Here is a 25,990-nt window from a genome sequence, read left to right as displayed (position 1 = left end):
CCTCCGCTTCTGCACGGCAAAGCAGGGCCTTACTTCCAGGCATGGGTTCATGCTGGGTGTGTCGGTAGCGACACAGCATGCTAAGATGCTGACTTTCTCCTCGAGCAGAGTGACTTCAGGTACGAGGACGGGCCTCGCAGTGTTCCATGCACAGCGTTCTCTCATGGCAGCTCACACAAGGGCCATGACAGAGTCTTCCTGGGCACTTCGTACTCACCAGCCATGTTGTCCTCAGGGTGCTCGAGGGCTCTGGAGGTGAACCGCTCCTCGAGGAATGCGCAGTGTGTTGTTGCCCAGCACGCGGCACACACAGAGGTCCTCCGAGGTCTCAACCCATGGACCTCGACGTTGCTCAGCTGGCCCACAGTTGTCTGGAGGCACTCAGTGACCTTGGAGGGAAAATGAGGCACACCCGTGGGGCCTAGGATTCCCCGGACGTGTACTTCCTTTCAAATAAAGCACGTAAGTGACTAAGAACTCCTGGAAACAGCTGCATGGCTCCCTTTCTGCACGGCTACTCAGGGCCTAACCTGGAAGCGAGTTCTCATGTTGAGGTTCCCTTTAGCTCTAGAGCCTGTCATGCGGACCGCCACCGCGGCCACGGAAGCCCCTGGTTTAGGGAGAGCAAACTCATAATTTTCCCCGAAGCATTCTTCCAGGGCTCACCGGACTGTCGGGTGCCGGGAATGTCATGTAGCTTCAAGGCAGGCATGAATGCCGCCCTCAAAGTGGGAAAGCAGGACTAGTTCCAGCAGGCCCCGTTTTCATGGGCACACTCAGCGTACATCCCTGTGGTTTCTAACGAGTCCCAAGAGACACCGGTTACCCTGTGTTTCCTTCCCTGAATCAACTCATCGAAGTAGGGAGTCCCGCATCCAGCGAACTGTCTCCACCAAGGAACGCCGTAGCTGCTCCTCTGGGCCTGGGGCTGCCTGCACTGACACAGAAGGAAGAGGACTTGAATTGCAGTAAGAACCCAAGCCGCCGTCCTCTAGGAGGCACGGTGACTTCAGTCAGGAGGTCCTGGATGGAATGCGAAGACGAGGGTTACTCTGAGCGCAGCTCCGACTAGGGCAATGCGTAAGACCTTCGCGCCATGTGGCATGTGCCAGAACGGTGTTCGTGAACGTGTGTGAGTGCTGAGGAAACCAAGCTGCTCCAAAAGAGAGGGCAGTGTGTTTCCCTACGCTCGGCGTGCACAGAGGGGCTCTAAAGGGCTACGGGCCTGGCTGTTGCTTAGCAGACCCAGGTGCACCTGGGGATACTCAGTGTTCCTGCCGGGAACAGGGTGCCCCGGCTAGCCTCCCAGGTGTCCAGAAAGCTGTGCTGCCGTTAAAGGTATGCAGAGCAGAGGCCACCGCCTCCTGGAAACTGCACCACGCCTCCGCTTCTGCACGGCAAAGCAGGGCCTTACTTCCAGGCATGGGTTCATGCTGGGTGTGTCGGTAGCGACACAGCATGCTAAGATGCTGACTTTCTCCTCGAGCAGAGTGACTTCAGGTACGAGGACGGGCCTCGCAGTGTTCCATGCACAGCGTTCTCTCATGGCAGCTCACACAAGGGCCATGACAGAGTCTTCCTGGGCACTTCGTACTCACCAGCCATGTTGTCCTCAGGGTGCTCGAGGGCTCTGGAGGTGAACCGCTCCTCGAGGAATGCGCAGTGTGTTGTTGCCCAGCACGCGGCACACACAGAGGTCCTCCGAGGTCTCAACCCCTGGACCTCGACGTTGCTCAGCTGGCCCACAGTTGTCTGGAGGCACTCAGTGACCTTGGAGGGAAAATGAGGCACACCCGTGGGGCCTAGGATTCCCCGGACGTGTACTTCCTTTCAAATAAAGCACGTAAGTGACTAAGAACTCCTGGAAACAGCTGCATGGCTCCCTTTCTGCACGGCTACTCAGGGCCTAACCTGGAAGCGAGTTCTCATGTTGAGGTTCCCTTTAGCTCTAGAGCCTGTCATGCGGACCGCCACCGCGGCCACGGAAGCCCCTGGTTTAGGGAGAGCAAACTCATAATTTTCCCCGAAGCATTCTTCCAGGGCTCACCGGACTGTCGGGTGCCGGGAATGTCATGTAGCTTCAAGGCAGGCATGAATGCCGCCCTCAAAGTGGGAAAGCAGGACTAGTTCCAGCAGGCCCCGTTTTCATGGGCACACTCAGCGTACATCCCTGTGGTTTCTAACGAGTCCCAAGAGACACCGGTTACCCTGTGTTTCCTTCCCTGAATCAACTCATCGAAGTAGGGAGTCCCGCATCCAGCGAACTGTCTCCACCAAGGAACGCCGTAGCTGCTCCTCTGGGCCTGGGGCTGCCTGCACTGACACAGAAGGAAGAGGACTTGAATTGCAGTAAGAACCCAAGCCGCCGTCCTCTAGGAGGCACGGTGACTTCAGTCAGGAGGTCCTGGATGGAATGCGAAGACGAGGGTTACTCTGAGCGCAGCTCCGACTAGGGCAATGCGTAAGACCTTCGCGCCATGTGGCATGTGCCAGAACGGTGTTCGTGAACGTGTGTGAGTGCTGAGGAAACCAAGCTGCTCCAAAAGAGAGGGCAGTGTGTTTCCCTACGCTCGGCGTGCACAGAGGGGCTCTAAAGGGCTACGGGCCTGGCTGTTGCTTAGCAGACCCAGGTGCACCTGGGGATACTCAGTGTTCCTGCCGGGAACAGGGTGCCCCGGCTAGCCTCCCAGGTGTCCAGAAAGCTGTGCTGCCGTTAAAGGTATGCAGAGCAGAGGCCACCGCCTCCTGGAAACTGCACCACGCCTCCGCTTCTGCACGGCAAAGCAGGGCCTTACTTCCAGGCATGGGTTCATGCTGGGTGTGTCGGTAGCGACACAGCATGCTAAGATGCTGACTTTCTCCTCGAGCAGAGTGACTTCAGGTACGAGGACGGGCCTCGCAGTGTTCCATGCACAGCGTTCTCTCATGGCAGCTCACACAAGGGCCATGACAGAGTCTTCCTGGGCACTTCGTACTCACCAGCCATGTTGTCCTCAGGGTGCTCGAGGGCTCTGGAGGTGAACCGCTCCTCGAGGAATGCGCAGTGTGTTGTTGCCCAGCACGCGGCACACACAGAGGTCCTCCGAGGTCTCAACCCCTGGACCTCGACGTTGCTCAGCTGGCCCACAGTTGTCTGGAGGCACTCAGTGACCTTGGAGGGAAAATGAGGCACACCCGTGGGGCCTAGGATTCCCCGGACGTGTACTTCCTTTCAAATAAAGCACGTAAGTGACTAAGAACTCCTGGAAACAGCTGCATGGCTCCCTTTCTGCACGGCTACTCAGGGCCTAACCTGGAAGCGAGTTCTCATGTTGAGGTTCCCTTTAGCTCTAGAGCCTGTCATGCGGACCGCCACCGCGGCCACGGAAGCCCCTGGTTTAGGGAGAGCAAACTCATAATTTTCCCCGAAGCATTCTTCCAGGGCTCACCGGACTGTCGGGTGCCGGGAATGTCATGTAGCTTCAAGGCAGGCATGAATGCCGCCCTCAAAGTGGGAAAGCAGGACTAGTTCCAGCAGGCCCCGTTTTCATGGGCACACTCAGCGTACATCCCTGTGGTTTCTAACGAGTCCCAAGAGACACCGGTTACCCTGTGTTTCCTTCCCTGAATCAACTCATCGAAGTAGGGAGTCCCGCATCCAGCGAACTGTCTCCACCAAGGAACGCCGTAGCTGCTCCTCTGGGCCTGGGGCTGCCTGCACTGACACAGAAGGAAGAGGAGTTGAATTGCAGTAAGAACCCAAGCCGCCGTCCTCTAGGAGGCACGGTGACTTCAGTCAGGAGGTCCTGGATGGAATGCGAAGACGAGGGTTACTCTGAGCGCAGCTCCGACTAGGGCAATGCGTAAGACCTTCGCGCCATGTGGCATGTGCCAGAACGGTGTTCGTGAACGTGTGTGAGTGCTGAGGAAACCAAGCTGCTCCAAAAGAGAGGGCAGTGTGTTTCCCTACGCTCGGCGTGCACAGAGGGGCTCTAAAGGGCTACGGGCCTGGCTGTTGCTTAGCAGACCCAGGTGCACCTGGGGATACTCAGTGTTCCTGCCGGGAACAGGGTGCCCCGGCTAGCCTCCCAGGTGTCCAGAAAGCTGTGCTGCCGTTAAAGGTATGCAGAGCAGAGGCCACCGCCTCCTGGAAACTGCACCACGCCTCCGCTTCTGCACGGCAAAGCAGGGCCTTACTTCCAGGCATGGGTTCATGCTGGGTGTGTCGGTAGCGACACAGCATGCTAAGATGCTGACTTTCTCCTCGAGCAGAGTGACTTCAGGTACGAGGACGGGCCTCGCAGTGTTCCATGCACAGCGTTCTCTCATGGCAGCTCACACAAGGGCCATGACAGAGTCTTCCTGGACACTTCGTACTCACCAGCCATGTTGTCCTCAGGGTGCTCGAGGGCTCTGGAGGTGAACCGCTCCTCGAGGAATGCGCAGTGTGTTGTTGCCCAGCACGCGGCACACACAGAGGTCCTCCGAGGTCTCAACCCCTGGACCTCGACGTTGCTCAGCTGGCCCACAGTTGTCTGGAGGCACTCAGTGACCTTGGAGGGAAAATGAGGCACACCCGTGGGGCCTAGGATTCCCCGGACGTGTACTTCCTTTCAAATAAAGCACGTAAGTGACTAAGAACTCCTGGAAACAGCTGCATGGCTCCCTTTCTGCACGGCTACTCAGGGCCTAACCTGGAAGCGAGTTCTCATGTTGAGGTTCCCTTTAGCTCTAGAGCCTGTCATGCGGACCGCCACCGCGGCCACGGAAGCCCCTGGTTTAGGGAGAGCAAACTCATAATTTTCCCCGAAGCATTCTTCCAGGGCTCACCGGACTGTCGGGTGCCGGGAATGTCATGTAGCTTCAAGGCAGGCATGAATGCCGCCCTCAAAGTGGGAAAGCAGGACTAGTTCCAGCAGGCCCCGTTTTCATGGGCACACTCAGCGTACATCCCTGTGGTTTCTAACGAGTCCCAAGAGACACCGGTTACCCTGTGTTTCCTTCCCTGAATCAACTCATCGAAGTAGGGAGTCCCGCATCCAGCGAACTGTCTCCACCAAGGAACGCCGTAGCTGCTCCTCTGGGCCTGGGGCTGCCTGCACTGACACAGAAGGAAGAGGAGTTGAATTGCAGTAAGAACCCAAGCCGCCGTCCTCTAGGAGGCACGGTGACTTCAGTCAGGAGGTCCTGGATGGAATGCGAAGACGAGGGTTACTCTGAGCGCAGCTCCGACTAGGGCAATGCGTAAGACCTTCGCGCCATGTGGCATGTGCCAGAACGGTGTTCGTGAACGTGTGTGAGTGCTGAGGAAACCAAGCTGCTCCGAAAGAGAGGGCAGTGTGTTTCCCTACGCTCGGCGTGCACAGAGGGGCTCTAAAGGGCTACGGGCCTGGCTGTTGCTTAGCAGACCCAGGTGCACCTGGGGATACTCAGTGTTCCTGCCGGGAACAGGGTGCCCCGGCTAGCCTCCCAGGTGTCCAGAAAGCTGTGCTGCCGTTAAAGGTATGCAGAGCAGAGGCCACCGCCTCCTGGAAACTGCACCACGCCTCCGCTTCTGCACGGCAAAGCAGGGCCTTACTTCCAGGCATGGGTTCATGCTGGGTGTGTCGGTAGCGACACAGCATGCTAAGATGCTGACTTTCTCCTCGAGCAGAGTGACTTCAGGTACGAGGACGGGCCTCGCAGTGTTCCATGCACAGCGTTCTCTCATGGCAGCTCACACAAGGGCCATGACAGAGTCTTCCTGGGCACTTCGTACTCACCAGCCATGTTGTCCTCAGGGTGCTCGAGGGCTCTGGAGGTGAACCGCTCCTCGAGGAATGCGCAGTGTGTTGTTGCCCAGCACGCGGCACACACAGAGGTCCTCCGAGGTCTCAACCCCTGGACCTCGACGTTGCTCAGCTGGCCCACAGTTGTCTGGAGGCACTCAGTGACCTTGGAGGGAAAATGAGGCACACCCGTGGGGCCTAGGATTCCCCGGACGTGTACTTCCTTTCAAATAAAGCACGTAAGTGACTAAGAACTCCTGCAAACAGCTGCATGGCTCCCTTTCTGCACGGCTACTCAGGGCCTAACCTGGAAGCGAGTTCTCATGTTGAGGTTCCCTTTAGCTCTAGAGCCTGTCATGTGGACCGCCACCGCGGCCACGGAAGCCCCTGGTTTAGGGAGAGCAAACTCATAATTTTCCCCGAAGCATTCTTCCAGGGCTCACCGGACTGTCGGGTGCCGGGAATGTCATGTAGCTTCAAGGCAGGCATGAAGGCCGCCCTCAAAGTGGGAAAGCAGGACTAGTTCCAGCAGGCCCCGTTTTCATGGGCACACTCAGCGTACATCCCTGTGGTTTCTAACGAGTCCCAAGAGACACCGGTTACCCTGTGTTTCCTTCCCTGAATCAACTCATCGAAGTAGGGAGTCCCGCATCCAGCGAACTGTCTCCACCAAGGAACGCCGTAGCTGCTCCTCTGGGCCTGGGGCTGCCTGCACTGACACAGAAGGAAGAGGAGTTGAATTGCAGTAAGAACCCAAGCCGCCGTCCTCTAGGAGGCACGGTGACTTCAGTCAGGAGGTCCTGGATGGAATGCGAAGACGAGGGTTACTCTGAGCGCAGCTCCGAATAGGGCAATGCGTAAGACCTTCGCGCCATGTGGCATGTGCCAGAACGGTGTTCGTGAACGTGTGCGAGTGCTGAGGAAACCAAGCTGCTCCGAAAGAGAGGGCAGTGTGTTTCCCTACGCTCGGCGTGCACAGAGGGGCTCTAAAGGGCTACGGGCCTGGCTGTTGCTTAGCAGACCCAGGTGCACCTGGGGATACTCAGTGTTCCTGCCGGGAACAGGGTGCCCCGGCTAGCCTCCCAGGTGTCCAGAAAGCTGTGCTGCCGTTAAAGGTATGCAGAGCAGAGGCCACCACCTCCTGGAAACTGCACCACGCCTCCGCTTCTGCACGGCAAAGCAGGGCCTTACTTCCAGGCATGGGTTCATGCTGGGTGTGTCGGTAGCGACACAGCATGCTAAGATGCTGACTTTCTCCTCGAGCAGAGTGACTTCAGGTACGAGGACGGGCCTCGCAGTGTTCCATGCACAGCGTTCTCTCATGGCAGCTCACACAAGGGCCATGACAGAGTCTTCCTGGGCACTTCGTACTCACCAGCCATGTTGTCCTCAGGGTGCTCGAGGGCTCTGGAGGTGAACCGCTCCTCGAGGAATGCGCAGTGTGTTGTTGCCCAGCACGCGGCTCACACAGAGGTCCTCCGAGGTCTCAACCCATGGACCTCGACGTTGCTCAGCTGGCCCACAGTTGTCTGGAGGCACTCAGTGACCTTGGAGGGAAAATGAGGCACACCCGTGGGGCCTAGGATTCCCCGGACGTGTACTTCCTTTCAAATAAAGCACGTAAGTGACTAAGAACTCCTGGAAACAGCTGCATGGCTCCCTTTCTGCACGGCTACTCAGGGCCTAACCTGGAAGCGAGTTCTCATGTTGAGGTTCCCTTTAGCTCTAGAGCCTGTCATGCAGACCGCCACCGCGGCCACGGAAGCCCCTGGTTTAGGGAGAGCAAACTCATAATTTTCCCCGAAGCATTCTTCCAGGGCTCACCGGACTGTCGGGTGCCGGGAATGTCATGTAGCTTCAAGGCAGGCATGAATGCCGCCCTCAAAGTGGGAAAGCAGGACTAGTTCCAGCAGGCCCCGTTTTCATGGGCACACTCAGCGTACATCCCTGTGGTTTCTAACGAGTCCCAAGAGACACCGGTTACCCTGTGTTTCCTTCCCTGAATCAACTCATCGAAGTAGGGAGTCCCGCATCCAGCGAACTGTCTCCACCAAGGAACGCCGTAGCTGCTCCTCTGGGCCTGGGGCTGCCTGCACTGACACAGAAGGAAGAGGACTTGAATTGCAGTAAGAACCCAAGCCGCCGTCCTCTAGGAGGCACGGTGACTTCAGTCAGGAGGTCCTGGATGGAATGCGAAGACGAGGGTTACTCTGAGCGCAGCTCCGACTAGGGCAATGCGTAAGACCTTCGCGCCATGTGGCATGTGCCAGAACGGTGTTCGTGAACGTGTGTGAGTGCTGAGGAAACCAAGCTGCTCCAAAAGAGAGGGCAGTGTGTTTCCCTACGCTCGGCGTGCACAGAGGGGCTCTAAAGGGCTACGGGCCTGGCTGTTGCTTAGCAGACCCAGGTGCACCTGGGGATACTCAGTGTTCCTGCCGGGAACAGGGTGCCCCGGCTAGCCTCCCAGGTGTCCAGAAAGCTGTGCTGCCGTTAAAGGTATGCAGAGCAGAGGCCACCGCCTCCTGGAAACTGCACCACACCTCCGCTTCTGCACGGCAAAGCAGGGCCTTACTTCCAGGCATGGGTTCATGCTGGGTGTGTCGGTAGCAACACAGCATGCTAAGATGCTGACTTTCTCCTCGAGCAGAGTGACTTCAGGTAGGAGGACGGGCCTCGCAGTGTTCCATGCACAGCGTTCTCTCATGGCAGCTCACACAAGGGCCATGACAGAGTCTTCCTGGGCACTTCGTACTCACCAGCCATGTTGTCCTCAGGGTGCTCGAGGGCTCTGGAGGTGAACCGCTCCTCGAGGAATGCGCAGTGTGTTGTTGCCCAGCACGTGGCACACACAGAGGTCCTCCGAGGTCTCAACCCCTGGACCTCGACGTTGCTCAGCTGGCCCACACTTGTCTGGAGGCACTCAGTGACCTTGGAGGGAAAATGAGGCACACCCGTGGGGCCTAGGATTCCCCGGACGTGTACTTCCTTTCAAATAAAGCACGTAAGTGACTAAGAACTCCTGGAAACAGCTGCATGGCTCCCTTTCTGCACGGCTACTCAGGGCCTAACCTGGAAGCGAGTTCTCATGTTGAGGTTCCCTTTAGCTCTAGAGCCTGTCATGCGGACCGCCACCGCGGCCACGGAAGCCCCTGGTTTAGGGAGAGCAAACTCATAATTTTCCCCGAAGCATTCTTCCAGGGCTCACCGGACTGTCGGGTGCCGGGAATGTCATGTAGCTTCAAGGCAGGCATGAATGCCGCCCTCAAAGTGGGAAAGCAGGACTAGTTCCAGCAGGCCCCGTTTTCATGGGCACACTCAGCGTACATCCCTGTGGTTTCTAACGAGTCCCAAGAGACACCGGTTACCCTGTGTTTCCTTCCCTGAATCAACTCATCGAAGTAGGGAGTCCCGCATCCAGCGAACTGTCTCCACCAAGGAACGCCGTAGCTGCTCCTCTGGGCCTGGGGCTGCCTGTACTGACACAGAAGGAAGAGGAGTTGAATTGCAGTAAGAACCCAAGCCGCCGTCCTCTAGGAGGCACGGTGACTTCAGTCAGGAGGTCCTGGATGGAATGCGAAGACGAGGGTTACTCTGAGCGCAGCTCCGACTAGGGCAATGCGTAAGACCTTCGCGCCATGTGGCATGTGCCAGAACGGTGTTCGTGAACGTGTGTGAGTGCTGAGGAAACCAAGCTGCTCCAAAAGAGAGGGCAGTGTGTTTCCCTACGCTCGGCGTGCACAGAGGGGCTCTAAAGGGCTACGGGCCTGGCTGTTGCTTAGCAGACCCAGGTGCACCTGGGGATACTCAGTGTTCCTGCCGGGAACAGGGTGCCCCGGCTAGCCTCCCAGGTGTCCAGAAAGCTGTGCTGCCGTTAAAGGTATGCAGAGCAGAGGCCACCGCCTCCTGGAAACTGCACCACGCCTCCGCTTCTGCACGGCAAAGCAGGGCCTTACTTCCAGGCATGGGTTCATGCTGGGTGTGTCGGTAGCGACACAGCATGCTAAGATGCTGACTTTCTCCTCGAGCAGAGTGACTTCAGGTACGAGGACGGGCCTCGCAGTGTTCCATGCACAGCGTTCTCTCATGGCAGCTCACACAAGGGCCATGACAGAGTCTTCCTGGACACTTCGTACTCACCAGCCATGTTGTCCTCAGGGTGCTCGAGGGCTCTGGAGGTGAACCGCTCCTCGAGGAATGCGCAGTGTGTTGTTGCCCAGCACGCGGCACACACAGAGGTCCTCCGAGGTCTCAACCCATGGACCTCGACGTTGCTCAGCTGGCCCACAGTTGTCTGGAGGCACTCAGTGACCTTGGAGGGAAAATGAGGCACACCCGTGGGGCCTAGGATTCCCCGGACGTGTACTTCCTTTCAAATAAAGCACGTAAGTGACTAAGAACTCCTGGAAACAGCTGCATGGCTCCCTTTCTGCACGGCTACTCAGGGCCTAACCTGGAAGCGAGTTCTCATGTTGAGGTTCCCTTTAGCTCTAGAGCCTGTCATGCGGACCGCCACCGCGGCCACGGAAGCCCCTGGTTTAGGGAGAGCAAACTCATAATTTTCCCCGAAGCATTCTTCCAGGGCTCACCGGACTGTCGGGTGCCGGGAATGTCATGTAGCTTCAAGGCAGGCATGAATGCCGCCCTCAAAGTGGGAAAGCAGGACTAGTTCCAGCAGGCCCCGTTTTCATGGGCACACTCAGCGTACATCCCTGTGGTTTCTAACGAGTCCCAAGAGACACCGGTTACCCTGTGTTTCCTTCCCTGAATCAACTCATCGAAGTAGGGAGTCCCGCATCCAGCGAACTGTCTCCACCAAGGAACGCCGTAGCTGCTCCTCTGGGCCTGGGGCTGCCTGCACTGACACAGAAGGAAGAGGACTTGAATTGCAGTAAGAACCCAAGCCGCCGTCCTCTAGGAGGCACGGTGACTTCAGTCAGGAGGTCCTGGATGGAATGCGAAGACGAGGGTTACTCTGAGCGCAGCTCCGAATAGGGCAATGCGTAAGACCTTCGCGCCATGTGGCATGTGCCAGAACGGTGTTCGTGAACGTGTGCGAGTGCTGAGGAAACCAAGCTGCTCCGAAAGAGAGGGCAGTGTGTTTCCCTACGCTCGGCGTGCACAGAGGGGCTCTAAAGGGCTACGGGCCTGGCTGTTGCTTAGCAGACCCAGGTGCACCTGGGGATACTCAGTGTTCCTGCCGGGAACAGGGTGCCCCGGCTAGCCTCCCAGGTGTCCAGAAAGCTGTGCTGCCGTTAAAGGTATGCAGAGCAGAGGCCACCACCTCCTGGAAACTGCACCACGCCTCCGCTTCTGCACGGCAAAGCAGGGCCTTACTTCCAGGCATGGGTTCATGCTGGGTGTGTCGGTAGCGACACAGCATGCTAAGATGCTGACTTTCTCCTCGAGCAGAGTGACTTCAGGTACGAGGACGGGCCTCGCAGTGTTCCATGCACAGCGTTCTCTCATGGCAGCTCACACAAGGGCCATGACAGAGTCTTCCTGGGCACTTCGTACTCACCAGCCATGTTGTCCTCAGGGTGCTCGAGGGCTCTGGAGGTGAACCGCTCCTCGAGGAATGCGCAGTGTGTTGTTGCCCAGCACGCGGCTCACACAGAGGTCCTCCGAGGTCTCAACCCATGGACCTCGACGTTGCTCAGCTGGCCCACAGTTGTCTGGAGGCACTCAGTGACCTTGGAGGGAAAATGAGGCACACCCGTGGGGCCTAGGATTCCCCGGACGTGTACTTCCTTTCAAATAAAGCACGTAAGTGACTAAGAACTCCTGGAAAGAGCTGCATGGCTCCCTTTCTGCACGGCTACTCAGGGCCTAACCTGGAAGCGAGTTCTCATGTTGAGGTTCCCTTTAGCTCTAGAGCCTGTCATGCAGACCGCCACCGCGGCCACGGAAGCCCCTGGTTTAGGGAGAGCAAACTCATAATTTTCCCCGAAGCATTCTTCCAGGGCTCACCGGACTGTCGGGTGCCGGGAATGTCATGTAGCTTCAAGGCAGGCATGAATGCCGCCCTCAAAGTGGGAAAGCAGGACTAGTTCCAGCAGGCCCCGTTTTCATGGGCACACTCAGCGTACATCCCTGTGGTTTCTAACGAGTCCCAAGAGACACCGGTTACCCTGTGTTTCCTTCCCTGAATCAACTCATCGAAGTAGGGAGTCCCGCATCCAGCGAACTGTCTCCACCAAGGAACGCCGTAGCTGCTCCTCTGGGCCTGGGGCTGCCTGCACTGACACAGAAGGAAGAGGACTTGAATTGCAGTAAGAACCCAAGCCGCCGTCCTCTAGGAGGCACGGTGACTTCAGTCAGGAGGTCCTGGATGGAATGCGAAGACGAGGGTTACTCTGAGCGCAGCTCCGACTAGGGCAATGCGTAAGACCTTCGCGCCATGTGGCATGTGCCAGAACGGTGTTCGTGAACGTGTGTGAGTGCTGAGGAAACCAAGCTGCTCCAAAAGAGAGGGCAGTGTGTTTCCCTACGCTCGGCGTGCACAGAGGGGCTCTAAAGGGCTACGGGCCTGGCTGTTGCTTAGCAGACCCAGGTGCACCTGGGGATACTCAGTGTTCCTGCCGGGAACAGGGTGCCCCGGCTAGCCTCCCAGGTGTCCAGAAAGCTGTGCTGCCGTTAAAGGTATGCAGAGCAGAGGCCACCGCCTCCTGGAAACTGCACCACGCCTCCGCTTCTGCACGGCAAAGCAGGGCCTTACTTCCAGGCATGGGTTCATGCTGGGTGTGTCGGTAGCGACACAGCATGCTAAGATGCTGACTTTCTCCTCGAGCAGAGTGACTTCAGGTACGAGGACGGGCCTCGCAGTGTTCCATGCACAGCGTTCTCTCATGGCAGCTCACACAAGGGCCATGACAGAGTCTTCCTGGGCACTTCGTACTCACCAGCCATGTTGTCCTCAGGGTGCTCGAGGGCTCTGGAGGTGAACCGCTCCTCGAGGAATGCGCAGTGTGTTGTTGCCCAGCACGCGGCACACACAGAGGTCCTCCGAGATCTCAACCCATGGACCTCGACGTTGCTCAGCTGGCCCACAGTTGTCTGGAGGCACTCAGTGACCTTGGAGGGAAAATGAGGCACACCCGTGGGGCCTAGGATTCCCCGGACGTGTACTTCCTTTCAAATAAAGCACGTAAGTGACTAAGAACTCCTGGAAACAGCTGCATGGCTCCCTTTCTGCACGGCTACTCAGGGCCTAACCTGGAAGCGAGTTCTCATGTTGAGGTTCCCTTTAGCTCTAGAGCCTGTCATGCGGACCGCCACCGCGGCCACGGAAGCCCCTGGTTTAGGGAGAGCAAACTCATAATTTTCCCCGAAGCATTCTTCCAGGGCTCACCGGACTGTCGGGTGCCGGGAATGTCATGTAGCTTCAAGGCAGGCATGAATGCCGCCCTCAAAGTGGGAAAGCAGGACTAGTTCCAGCAGGCCCCGTTTTCATGGGCACACTCAGCGTACATCCCTGTGGTTTCTAACGAGTCCCAAGAGACACCGGTTACCCTGTGTTTCCTTCCCTGAATCAACTCATCGAAGTAGGGAGTCCCGCATCCAGCGAACTGTCTCCACCAAGGAACGCCGTAGCTGCTCCTCTGGGCCTGGGGCTGCCTGCACTGACACAGAAGGAAGAGGACTTGAATTGCAGTAAGAACCCAAGCCGCCGTCCTCTAGGAGGCACGGTGACTTCAGTCAGGAGGTCCTGGATGGAATGCGAAGACGAGGGTTACTCTGAGCGCAGCTCCGACTAGGGCAATGCGTAAGACCTTCGCGCCATGTGGCATGTGCCAGAACGGTGTTCGTGAACGTGTGTGAGTGCTGAGGAAACCAAGCTGCTCCAAAAGAGAGGGCAGTGTGTTTCCCTATGCTCGGCGTGCACAGAGGGGCTCTAAAGGGCTACGGGCCTGGCTGTTGCTTAGCAGACCCAGGTGCACCTGGGGATACTCAGTGTTCCTGCCGGGAACAGGGTGCCCCGGCTAGCCTCCCAGGTGTCCAGAAAGCTGTGCTGCCGTTAAAGGTATGCAGAGCAGAGGCCACCGCCTCCTGGAAACTGCACCACGCCTCCGCTTCTGCACGGCAAAGCAGGGCCTTACTTCCAGGCATGGGTTCATGCTGGGTGTGTCGGTAGCGACACAGCATGCTAAGATGCTGACTTTCTCCTCGAGCAGAGTGACTTCAGGTACGAGGACGGGCCTCGCAGTGTTTCATGCACAGCGTTCTCTCATGGCAGCTCACACAAGGGCCATGACAGAGTCTTCCTGGGCACTTCGTACTCACCAGCCATGTTGTCCTCAGGGTGCTCGAGGGCTCTGGAGGTGAACCGCTCCTCGAGGAATGCGCAGTGTGTTGTTGCCCAGCACGCGGCACACACAGAGGTCCTCTGAGGTCTCAACCCATGGACCTCGACGTTGCTCAGCTGGCCCACAGTTGTCTGGAGGCACTCAGTGACCTTGGAGGGAAAATGAGGCACACCCGTGGGGCCTAGGATTCCCCGGACGTGTACTTCCTTTCAAATAAAGCACGTAAGTGACTAAGAACTCCTGGAAACAGCTGCATGGCTCCCTTTCTGCACGGCTACTCAGGGCCTAACCTGGAAGCGAGTTCTCATGTTGAGGTTCCCTTTAGCTCTAGAGCCTGTCATGCGGACCGCCACCGCGGCCACGGAAGCCCCTGGTTTAGGGAGAGCAAACTCATAATTTTCCCCGAAGCATTCTTCCAGGGCTCACCGGACTGTCGGGTGCCGGGAATGTCATGTAGCTTCAAGGCAGGCATGAATGCCGCCCTCAAAGTGGGAAAGCAGGACTAGTTCCAGCAGGCCCCGTTTTCATGGGCACACTCAGCGTACATCCCTGTGGTTTCTAACGAGTCCCAAGAGACACCGGTTACCCTGTGTTTCCTTCCCTGAATCAACTCATCGAAGTAGGGAGTCCCGCATCCAGCGAACTGTCTCCACCAAGGAACGCCGTAGCTGCTCCTCTGGGCCTGGGGCTGCCTGCACTGACACAGAAGGAAGAGGACTTGAATTGCAGTAAGAACCCAAGCCGCCGTCCTCTAGGAGGCACGGTGACTTCAGTCAGGAGGTCCTGGATGGAATGCGAAGACGAGGGTTACTCTGAGCGCAGCTCCGACTAGGGCAATGCGTAAGACCTTCGCGCCATGTGGCATGTGCCAGAACGGTGTTCGTGAACGTGTGTGAGTGCTGAGGAAACCAAGCTGCTCCAAAAGAGAGGGCAGTGTGTTTCCCTACGCTCGGCGTGCACAGAGGGGCTCTAAAGGGCTACGGGCCTGGCTGTTGCTTAGCAGACCCAGGTGCACCTGGGGATACTCAGTGTTCCTGCCGGGAACAGGGTGCCCCGGCTAGCCTCCCAGGTGTCCAGAAAGCTGTGCTGCCGTTAAAGGTATGCAGAGCAGAGGCCACCGCCTCCTGGAAACTGCACCACGCCTCCGCTTCTGCACGGCAAAGCAGGGCTTACTTCCAGGCATGGGTTCATGCTGGGTGTGTCGGTAGCGACACAGCATGCTAAGATGCTGACTTTCTCCTCGAGCAGAGTGACTTCAGGTACGAGGACGGGCCTCGCAGTGTTCCATGCACAGCGTTCTCTCATGGCAGCTCACACAAGGGCCATGACAGAGTCTTCCTGGGCACTTCGTACTCACCAGCCATGTTGTCCTCAGGGTGCTCGAGGGCTCTGGAGGTGAACCGCTCCTCGAGGAATGCGCAGTGTGTTGTTGCCCAGCACGCGGCACACACAGAGGTCCTCCGAGGTCTCAACCCATGGACCTCGACGTTGCTCAGCTGGCCCACAGTTGTCTGGAGGCACTCAGTGACCTTGGAGGGAAAATGAGGCACACCCGTGGGGCCTAGGATTCCCCGGACGTGTACTTCCTTTCAAATAAAGCACGTAAGTGACTAAGAACTCCTGGAAACAGCTGCATGGCTCCCTTTCTGCACGGCTACTCAGGGCCTAACCTGGAAGCGAGTTCTCATGTTGAGGTTCCCTTTAGCTCTAGAGCCTGTCATGCGGACCGCCACCGCGGCCACGGAAGCCCCTGGTTTAGGGAGAGCAAACTCATAATTTTCCCCGAAGCATTCTTCCAGGGCTCACCGGACTGTCGGGTGCCGGGAATGTCATGTAGCTTCAAGGCAGGCATGAATGCCGCCCTCAAAGTGGGAAAGCAGGACTAGTTCCAGCAGGCCCCGTTTTCATGGGCACACTCAGCGTACATCCCTGTGGTTTCTAACGAGTCCCAAGAGACACCGGTTACCCTGTGTTTCCTTCCCTGAATCAACTCATCGAAGTAGGGAGTCCCGCATCCAGCGAACTGTCTCCACCAAGGAACGCCGTAGCTGCTCCTCTGGGCCTGGGGCTGCCTGCACTGACACAGAAGGAAGAGGACTTGAATTGCAGTAAGAACCCAAGCCGCCGTCCTCTAGGAGGCACGGTGACTTCAGTCAGGAGGTCCTGGATGGAATGCGAAGACGAGGGTTACTCTGAGCGCAGCTCCGACTAGGGCAATGCGTAAGACCTTCGCGCCATGTGGCATGTGCCAGAACGGTGTTCGTGAACGTGTGTGAGTGCTGAGGAAACCAAGCTGCTCCAAAAGAGAGGGCAGTGTGTTTCCCTACGCTCGGCGTGCACAGAGGGGCTCTAAAGGGCTACGGGCCTGGCTGTTGCTTAGCAGACCCAGGTGCACCTGGGGATACTCAGTGTTCCTGCCGGGAACAGGGTGCCCCGGCTAGCCTCCCAGGTGTCCAGAAAGCTGTGCTGCCGTTAAAGGTATGCAGAGCAGAGGCCACCGCCTCCTGGAAACTGCACCACGCCTCCGCTTCTGCACGGCAAAGCAGGGCCTTACTTCCAGGCATGGGTTCATGCTGGGTGTGTCGGTAGCGACACAGCATGCTAAGATGCTGACTTTCTCCTCGAGCAGAGTGACTTCAGGTACGAGGACGGGCCTCGCAGTGTTCCATGCACAGCGTTCTCTCATGGCAGCTCACACAAGGGCCATGACAGAGTCTTCCTGGACACTTCGTACTCACCAGCCATGTTGTCCTCAGGGTGCTCGAGGGCTCTGGAGGTGAACCGCTCCTCGAGGAATGCGCAGTGTGTTGTTGCCCAGCACGCGGCACACACAGAGGTCCTCCGAGGTCTCAACCCATGGACCTCGACGTTGCTCAGCTGGCCCACAGTTGTCTGGAGGCACTCAGTGACCTTGGAGGGAAAATGAGGCACACCCGTGGGGCCTAGGATTCCCCGGACGTGTACTTCCTTTCAAATAAAGCACGTAAGTGACTAAGAACTCCTGGAAACAGCTGCATGGCTCCCTTTCTGCACGGCTACTCAGGGCCTAACCTGGAAGCGAGTTCTCATGTTGAGGTTCCCTTTAGCTCTAGAGCCTGTCATGCGGACCGCCACCGCGGCCACGGAAGCCCCTGGTTTAGGGAGAGCAAACTCATAATTTTCCCCGAAGCCTTCTTCCAGGGCTCACCGGACTGTCGGGTGCCGGGAATGTCATGTAGCTTCAAGGCAGGCATGAATGCCGCCCTCAAAGTGGGAAAGCAGGACTAGTTCCAGCAGGCCCCGTTTTCATGGGCACACTCAGCGTACATCCCTGTGGTTTCTAACGAGTCCCAAGAGACACCGGTTACCCTGTGTTTCCTTCCCTGAATCAACTCATCGAAGTAGGGAGTCCCGCATCCAGCGAACTGTCTCCACCAAGGAACGCCGTAGCTGCTCCTCTGGGCCTGGGGCTGCCTGCACTGACACAGAAGGAAGAGGACTTGAATTGCAGTAAGAACCCAAGCCGCCGTCCTCTAGGAGGCACGGTGACTTCAGTCAGGAGGTCCTGGATGGAATGCGAAGACGAGGGTTACTCTGAGCGCAGCTCCGAATAGGGCAATGCGTAAGACCTTCGCGCCATGTGGCATGTGCCAGAACGGTGTTCGTGAACGTGTGCGAGTGCTGAGGAAACCAAGCTGCTCCGAAAGAGAGGGCAGTGTGTTTCCCTACGCTCGGCGTGCACAGAGGGGCTCTAAAGGGCTACGGGCCTGGCTGTTGCTTAGCAGACCCAGGTGCACCTGGGGATACTCAGTGTTCCTGCCGGGAACAGGGTGCCCCGGCTAGCCTCCCAGGTGTCCAGAAAGCTGTGCTGCCGTTAAAGGTATGCAGAGCAGAGGCCACCACCTCCTGGAAACTGCACCATGCCTCCGCTTCTGCACGGCAAAGCAGGGCCTTACTTCCAGGCATGGGTTCATGCTGGGTGTGTCGGTAGCGACACAGCATACTAAGATGCTGACTTTCTCCTCGAGCAGAGTGACTTCAGGTACGAGGACGGGCCTCGCAGTGTTCCATGCACAGCGTTCTCTCATGGCAGCTCACACAAGGGCCATGACAGAGTCTTCCTGGGCACTTCGTACTCACCAGCCATGTTGTCCTCAGGGTGCTCGAGGGCTCTGGAGGTGAACCGCTCCTCGAGGAATGCGCAGTGTGTTGTTGCCCAGCACGCGGCACACACAGAGGTCCTCCGAGGTCTCAACCCCTGGACCTCGACGTTGCTCAGCTGGCCCACAGTTGTCTGGAGGCACTCAGTGACCTTGGAGGGAAAATGAGGCACACCCGTGGGGCCTAGGATTCCCCGGACGTGTACTTCCTTTCAAATAAAGCACGTAAGTGACTAAGAACTCCTGGAAACAGCTGCATGGCTCCCTTTCTGCACGGCTACTCAGGGCCTAACCTGGAAGCGAGTTCTCATGTTGAGGTTCCCTTTAGCTCTAGAGCCTGTCATGCGGACCGCCACCGCGGCCACGGAAGCCCCTGGTTTAGAGAGAGCAAACTCATAATTTTCCCCGAAGCATTCTTCCAGGGCTCACCGGACTGTCGGGTGCCGGGAATGTCATGTAGCTTCAAGGCAGGCATGAATGCCGCCCTCAAAATGGGAAAGCAGGACTAGTTCCAGCAGGCCCCGTTTTCATGGGCACACTCAGCGTACATCCCTGTGGTTTCTAACGAGTCCCAAGAGACACCGGTTACCCTGTGTTTCCTTCCCTGAATCAACTCATCGAAGTAGGGAGTCCCGCATCCAGCGAACTGTCTCCACCAAGGAACGCCGTAGCTGCTCCTCTGGGCCTGGGGCTGCCTGCACTGACACAGAAGGAAGAGGACTTGAATTGCAGTAAGAACCCAAGCCGCCGTCCTCTAGGAGGCACGGTGACTTCAGTCAGGAGGTCCTGGATGGAATGCGAAGACGAGGGTTACTCTGAGCGCGGCTCCGAATAGGGCAATGCGTAAGACCTTCGCGCCATGTGGCATGTGCCAGAACGGTGTTCGTGAACGTGTGCGAGTGCTGAGGAAACCAAGCTGCTCCGAAAGAGAGGGCAGTGTGTTTCCCTACGCTCGGCGTGCACAGAGGGGCTCTAAAGGGCTACGGGCCTGGCTGTTGCTTAGCAGACCCAGGTGCATCTGGGGATACTCAGTGTTCCTGTCGGGAACAGGGTGCCCCGGCTAGCCTCCCAGGTGTCCAGAAAGCTGTGCTGCCGTTAAAGGTATGCAGAGCAGAGGCCACCGCCTCCTGGAAACTGCACCACACCTCCGCTTCTGCACGGCAAAGCAGGGCCTTACTTCCAGGCATGGGTTCATGCTGGGTGTGTCGGTAGCGACACAGCATGCTAAGATGCTGACTTTCTCCTCGAGCAGAGTGACTTCAGGTACGAGGACGGGCCTCGCAGTGTTCCATGCACAGCGTTCTCTCATGGCAGCTCACACAAGGGCCATGACAGAGTCTTCCTGGGCACTTCGTACTCACCAGCCATGTTGTCCTCAGGGTGCTTGAGGGCTCTGGAAGTGAACCGCTCCTCGAGGAATGCGCAGTGTGTTGTTGCCCAGCACGTGGCACACACAGAGGTCCTCCGAGGTCTCAACCCCTGGACCTCGACGTTGCTCAGCTGGCCCACAGTTGTCTGGAGGCACTCAGTGACCTTGGAGGGAAAATGAGGCACACCCGTGGGGCCTAGGATTCCCCGGACGTGTACTTCCTTTCAAATAAAGCACGTAAGTGACTAAGAACTCCTGGAAACAGCTGCATGGCTCCCTTTCTGCACGGCTACTCAGGGCCTAACCTGGAAGCGAGTTCTCATGTTGAGGTTCCCTTTAGCTCTAGAGCCTGTCATGCGGACCGCCACCGCGGCCACGGAAGCCCCTGGTTTAGGGAGAGCAAACTCATAATTTTCCCCGAAGCATTCTTCCAGGGCTCACCGGACTGTCGGGTGCCGGGAATGTCATGTAGCTTCAAGGCAGGCATGAATGCCGCCCTCAAAGTGGGAAAGCAGGACTAGTTCCAGCAGGCCCCGTTTTCATGGGCACACTCAGCGTACATCCCTGTGGTTTCTAACGAGTCCCAAGAGACACCGGTTACCCTGTGTTTCCTTCCCTGAATCAACTCATCGAAGTAGGGAGTCCCGCATCCAGCGAACTGTCTCCACCAAGGAACGCCGTAGCTGCTCCTCTGGGCCTGGGGCTGCCTGCACTGACACAGAAGGAAGAGGACTTGAATTGCAGTAAGAACCCAAGCCGCCGTCCTCTAGGAGGCACGGTGACTTCAGTCAGGAGGTCCTGGATGGAATGCAAAGACGAGGGTTACTCTGAGCGCAGCTCCGAATAGGGCAATGCGTAAGACCTTCGCGCCATGTGGCATGTGCCAGAACGGTGTTCGTGAACGTGTGTGAGTGCTGAGGAAACCAAGCTGCTCCGAAAGAGAGGGCAGTGTGTTTCCCTACGCTCGGCGTGCACAGAGGGGCTCTAAAGGGCTACGGGCCTGGATGTTGCTTAGCAGACCCAGGTGCACCTGGGGATACTCAGTGTTCCTGCCGGGAACAGGGTGCCCTGGCTAGCCTCCCAGGTGTCCAGAAAGCTGTGCTGCCGTTAAAGGTATGCAGAGCAGAGGCCACCGCCTCCTGGAAACTGCACCACGCCTCCGCTTCTGCACGGCAAAGCAGGGCCTTACTTCCAGGCATGGGTTCATGCTGGGTGTGTCGGTAGCGACACAGCATGCTAAGATGCTGACTTTCTCCTCGAGCAGAGTGACTTCAGGTACGAGGACGGGCCTCGCAGTGTTCCATGCACAGCGTTCTCTCATGGCAGCTCACACAAGGGCCATGACAGAGTCTTCCTGGGCACTTCGTACTCACCAGCCATGTTGTCCTCAGGGTGCTCGAGGGCTCTGGAGGTGAACCGCTCCTCGAGGAATGCGCAGTGTGTTGTTGCCCAGCACGCGGCACACACAGAGGTCCTCCGAGGTCTCAACCCCTGGACCTCGACGTTGCTCAGCTGGCCCACAGTTGTCTGGAGGCACTCAGTGACCTTGGAGGGAAAATGAGGCACACCCGTGGGGCCTAGGATTCCCCGGACGTGTACTTCCTTTCAAATAAAGCACGTAAGTGACTAAGAACTCCTGGAAACAGCTGCATGGCTCCCTTTCTGCACGGCTACTCAGGGCCTAACCTGGAAGCGAGTTCTCATGTTGAGGTTCCCTTTAGCTCTAGAGCCTGTCATGCGGACCGCCACCGCGGCCACGGAAGCCCCTGGTTTAGAGAGAGCAAACTCATAATTTTCCCCGAAGCATTCTTCCAGGGCTCACCGGACTGTCGGGTGCCGGGAATGTCATGTAGCTTCAAGGCAGGCATGAATGCCGCCCTCAAAGTGGGAAAGCAGGACTAGTTCCAGCAGGCCCCGTTTTCATGGGCACACTCAGCGTACATCCCTGTGGTTTCTAACGAGTCCCAAGAGACACCGGTTACCCTGTGTTTCCTTCCCTGAATCAACTCATCGAAGTAGGGAGTCCCGCATCCAGCGAACTGTCTCCACCAAGGAACGCCGTAGCTGCTCCTCTGGGCCTGGGGCTGCCTGCACTGACACAGAAGGAAGAGGAGTTGAATTGCAGTAAGAACCCAAGCCGCCGTCCTCTAGGAGGCATGGTGACTTCAGTCAGGAGGTCCTGGATGGAATGCGAAGACGAGGGTTACTCTGAGCGCAGCTCCGAATAGGGCAATGCGTAAGACCTTCGCGCCATGTGGCATGTGCCAGAACGGTGTTCGTGAACGTGTGCGAGTGCTGAGGAAACCAAGCTGCTCCGAAAGAGAGGGCAGTGTGTTTCCCTACGCTCGGCGTGCACAGAGGGGCTCTAAAGGGCTACGGGCCTGGCTGTTGCTTAGCAGACCCAGGTGCACCTGGGGATACTCAGTGTTCCTGCCGGGAACAGGGTGCCCCGGCTAGCCTCCCAGGTGTCCAGAAAGCTGTGCTGCCGTTAAAGGTATGCAGAGCAGAGGCCACCGCCTCCTGGAAACTGCACCACACCTCCGCTTCTGCACGGCAAAGCAGGGCCTTACTTCCAGGCATGGGTTCATGCTGGGTGTGTCGGTAGCGACACAGCATGCTAAGATGCTGACTTTCTCCTCGAGCAGAGTGACTTCAGGTACGAGGACGGGCCTCGCAGTGTTCCATGCACAGCGTTCTCTCATGGCAGCTCACACAAGGGCCATGACAGAGTCTTCCTGGGCACTTCGTACTCACCAGCCATGTTGTCCTCAGGGTGCTTGAGGGCTCTGGAGGTGAACCGCTCCTCGAGGAATGCGCAGTGTGTTGTTGCCCAGCACGTGGCACACACAGATGTCCTCCGAGGTCTCAACCCCTGGACCTCGACGTTGCTCAGCTGGCCCACAGTTGTCTGGAGGCACTCAGTGACCTTGGAGGGAAAATGAGGCACACCCGTGGGGCCTAGGATTCCCCGGACGTGTACTTCCTTTCAAATAAAGCACGTAAGTGACTAAGAACTCCTGGAAACAGCTGCATGGCTCCCTTTCTGCACGGCTACTCAGGGCCTAACCTGGAAGCGAGTTCTCATGTTGAGGTTCCCTTTAGCTCTAGAGCCTGTCATGCGGACCGCCACCGCGGCCACGGAAGCCCCTGGTTTAGGGAGAGCAAACTCATAATTTTCCCCGAAGCATTCTTCCAGGGCTCACCGGACTGTCGGGTGCCGGGAATGTCATGTAGCTTCAAGGCAGGCATGAATGCCGCCCTCAAAGTGGGAAAGCAGGACTAGTTCCAGCAGGCCCCGTTTTCATGGGCACACTCAGCGTACATCCCTGTGGTTTCTAACGAGTCCCAAGAGACACCGGTTACCCTGTGTTTCCTTCCCTGAATCAACTCATCGAAGTAGGGAGTCCCGCATCCAGCGAACTGTCTCCACCAAGGAACGCCGTAGCTGCTCCTCTGGGCCTGGGGCTGCCTGCACTGACACAGAAGGAAGAGGAGTTGAATTGCAGTAAGAACCCAAGCCGCCGTCCTCTAGGAGGCACGGTGACTTCAGTCAGGAGGTCCTGGATGGAATGCGAAGACGAGGGTTACTCTGAGCGCAGCTCCGAATACGGCAATGCGTAAGACCTTCGCGCCATGTGGCATGTGCCAGAACGGTGTTCGTGAACGTGTGTGAGTGCTGAGGAAACCAAGCTGCTCCGAAAGAGAGGGCAGTGTGTTTCCCTACGCTCGGCGTGCACAGAGGGGCTCTAAAGGGCTACGGGCCTGGATGTTGCTTAGCAGACCCAGGTGCACCTGGGGATACTCAGTGTTCCTGCCGGGAACAGGGTGCCCCGGCTAGCCTCCCAGGTGTCCAGAAAGCTTTGCTGCCGTTAAAGGTATGCAGAGCAGAGTCCACCACCTCCTGGAAACTGCACCACGCCTCCGCTTCTGCACGGCAAAGCAGGGCCTTACTTCCAGGCATGGGTTCATGCTGGGTGTGTCGGTAGCGACACAGCATGCTAAGATGCTGACTTTCTCCTCGAGCAGAGTGACTTCAGGTACGAGGACGGGCCTCGCAGTGTTCCATGCACAGCGTTCTCTCATGGCAGCTCACACAAGGGCCATGACAGAGTCTTCCTGGGCACTTCGTACTCACCAGCCATGTTGTCCTCAGGGTGCTCGAGGGCTCTGGAGGTGAACCGCTCCTCGAGGAATGCGCAGTGTGTTGTTGCCCAGCACGCGGCTCACACAGAGGTCCTCCGAGGTCTCAACCCATGGACCTCGACGTTGCTCAGCTGGCCCACAGTTGTCTGGAGGCACTCAGTGACCTTGGAGGGAAAATGAGGCACACCCGTGGGGCCTAGGATTCCCCGGACGTGTACTTCCTTTCAAATAAAGCACGTAAGTGACTAAGAACTCCTGGAAACAGCTGCATGGCTCCCTTTCTGCACGGCTACTCAGGGCCTAACCTGGAAGCGAGTTCTCATGTTGAGGTTCCCTTTAGCTCTAGAGCCTGTCATGCAGACCGCCACCGCGGCCACGGAAGCCCCTGGTTTAGGGAGAGCAAACTCATAATTTTCCCCGAAGCATTCTTCCAGGGCTCACCGGACTGTCGGGTGCCGGGAATGTCATGTAGCTTCAAGGCAGGCATGAATGCCGCCCTCAAAGTGGGAAAGCAGGACTAGTTCCAGCAGGCCCCGTTTTCATGGGCACACTCAGCGTACATCCCTGTGGTTTCTAACGAGTCCCAAGAGACACCGGTTACCCTGTGTTTCCTTCCCTGAATCAACTCATCGAAGTAGGGAGTCCCGCATCCAGCGAACTGTCTCCACCAAGGAACGCCGTAGCTGCTCCTCTGGGCCTGGGGCTGCCTGCACTGACACAGAAGGAAGAGGAGTTGAATTGCAGTAAGAACCCAAGCCGCCGTCCTCTAGGAGGCACGGTGACTTCAGTCAGGAGGTCCTGGATGGAATGCGAAGACGAGGGTTACTCTGAGCGCAGCTCCGACTAGGGCAATGCGTAAGACCTTCGCGCCATGTGGCATGTGCCAGAACGGTGTTCGTGAACGTGTGTGAGTGCTGAGGAAACCAAGCTGCTCCAAAAGAGAGGGCAGTGTGTTTCCCTACGCTCGGCGTGCACAGAGGGGCTCTAAAGGGCTACGGGCCTGGCTGTTGCTTAGGAGACCCAGGTGCACCTGGGGATACTCAGTGTTCCTGCCGGGAACAGGGTGCCCCGGCTAGCCTCCCAGGTGTCCAGAAAGCTGTGCTGCCGTTAAAGGTATGCAGAGCAGAGGCCACCACCTCCTTAAAACTGCACCACGCCTCCGCTTCTGCACGGCAAAGCAGGGCCTTACTTCCAGGCATGGGTTCATGCTGGGTGTGTCGGTAGCGACACAGCATACTAAGATGCTGACTTTCTCCTCGAGCAGAGTGACTTCAGGTACGAGGACGGGCCTCGCAGTGTTCCATGCACAGCGTTCTCTCATGGCAGCTCACACAAGGGCCATGACAGAGTCTTCCTGGGCACTTCGTACTCACCAGCCATGTTGTCCTCAGGGTGCTCGAGGGCTCTGGAGGTGAACCGCTCCTCGAGGAATGCGCAGTGTGTTGTTGCCCAGCACGCGGCACACACAGAGGTCCTCCGAGGTCTCAACCCATGGACCTCGACGTTGCTCAGCTGGCCCACAGTTGTCTGGAGGCACTCAGTGACCTTGGAGGGAAAATGAGGCACACCCGTGGGGCCTAGGATTCCCCGGACGTGTACTTCCTTTCAAATAAAGCACGTAAGTGACTAAGAACTCCTGGAAACAGCTGCATGGCTCCCTTTCTGCACGGCTACTCAGGGCCTAACCTGGAAGCGAGTTCTCATGTTGAGGTTCCCTTTAGCTCTAGAGCCTGTCATGCGGACCGCCACCGCGGCCACGGAAGCCCCTGGTTTAGGGAGAGCAAACTCATAATTTTCCCCGAAGCATTCTTCCAGGGCTCACCGGACTGTCGGGTGCCGGGAATGTCATGTAGCTTCAAGGCAGGCATGAATGCCGCCCTCAAAGTGGGAAAGCAGGACTAGTTCCAACAGGCCCCGTTTTCATGGGCACACTCAGCGTACATCCCTGTGGTTTCTAACGAGTCCCAAGAGACACCGGTTACCCTGTGTTTCCTTCCCTGAATCAACTCATCGAAGTAGGGAGTCCCGCATCCAGCGAACTGTCTCCACCAAGGAACGCCGTAGCTGCTCCTCTGGGCCTGGGGCTGCCTGCACTGACACAGAAGGAAGAGGAGTTGAATTGCAGTAAGAACCCAAGCCGCCGTCCTCTAGGAGGCACGGTGACTTCAGTCAGGAGGTCCTGGATGGAATGCGAAGACGAGGGTTACTCTGAGCGCAGCTCCGACTAGGGCAATGCGTAAGACCTTCGCGCCATGTGGCATGTGCCAGAACGGTGTTCGTGAACGTGTG

Source organism: Leucopleurus acutus, assembly GCF_964270905.1.
Source record: "Leucopleurus acutus genome assembly, chromosome: 9".
In the NCBI taxonomy this organism is placed as follows: domain Eukaryota; kingdom Metazoa; phylum Chordata; class Mammalia; order Artiodactyla; family Delphinidae; genus Leucopleurus; species Leucopleurus acutus.
Note: the sequence above shows the minus strand (reverse complement) of the source record.